The 1,117-nt window shown below is 40.7% G+C and overlaps 1 protein-coding gene across 6 annotated transcripts in view; it reads left to right on the top strand.

Moving 5' to 3' along the window:
- Positions 1-1,117, top strand: part of Immp2l (inner mitochondrial membrane peptidase subunit 2) — an 815,753-nt gene that overhangs the window by 150,949 nt on the left and 663,687 nt on the right. The gene's annotated exons all lie outside the window — the stretch shown is intronic.

Below are 1,117 nucleotides of genomic sequence, written 5' to 3'. Positions count from 1 at the left end.
AATATAATATAATATAATATAATATAATATAATATAATATAATATAAGTATTTTACATGAATTATATGTATATAATTTAGAAATACCTGTGAGGAAGTAAGTTAAAGGCAGCTATTAGTAACACTTAACTATTAATCTTTGAATTATGACTCATAGACTATGTTCTGTATATATCCTTTTATATTAAAAATACCTTTGAGTTTGTTCAGATTATTCCTCAAGGAAAATGAAAATGGATTATATTTAATATATAGGTACAAATTCAAGTGAACATGTGTGACTCTTTCTGGTCCAGCAACTGTCAGCTGCCTGTAACTCCTCATCTGGGGATGGGTCTCTGTAAGCCTCCTCTCCTCCACTCTGGAATTGATTTTGTGTAGATTTCTCGTAGGCAACCACAGACTGTGAGCGTCTGCATTGTCCACAGTCTACTGCGAAAAGAAGCTTCTTTGATGAAGGCTGGGTGTTGCACTAATATATAAAGATATGTATTTAGAATATAGTTCAATACTATGTCCATTCAGCAAAATAATAGATAGGCTTTCTCTGTGACCTCTCCAGCCGCAGGTTCTTGGCCAGGTTGACAGGATAAGGTGTGCGTTCCATCTTGTGATGTGGGCCACCAGTCTAACCAGAAAGCAGGTTTTACCCCCATAAGACTTGGGCCGCTATTGCACCAACAGGCATCTCTTGCCTGGGTGGTCATTTTTGTAGTCTACAGTTTCACAAGTGGGTAATGTCAGTGACCTTTCCCACCCAGTAGCCTGCATTGTACCTTCTGGCACTTTGAATGTTACCAGGTAGGGAAGAAACTTCCAGTTCAGTTCCAGTTTGGTTTCTGCATGTCTCATGACACAAAAGTGCTGTGCCTTAAGCAATAGGGTCTTCCCAACAAGGGTAGGCTGATAAGCAGAGCAGGAGAAAGAGCCTGCCTTGTTTGGGGGTCTGCTGTCCCCATGACGAATGGCTACAAGGGCGGGATCCCACAACACACACTGAACTCTCAGATATATAGCGCATCTGGGAGGACCATGATTCCTCTGTACAGGGTAACTTCATTTAAAACTTCACACACACACACACACACACACACACACACACACACACACACACACAC

Source organism: Psammomys obesus, unplaced genomic scaffold (assembly GCF_907164565.1).
Source record: "Psammomys obesus unplaced genomic scaffold, mPsaObe1.curated_primary_1811, whole genome shotgun sequence".
Classification (NCBI taxonomy): Eukaryota; Metazoa; Chordata; class Mammalia; order Rodentia; family Muridae; genus Psammomys; species Psammomys obesus.
Note: the sequence above shows the minus strand (reverse complement) of the source record. Positions and strands in the feature narration are given on the sequence as shown.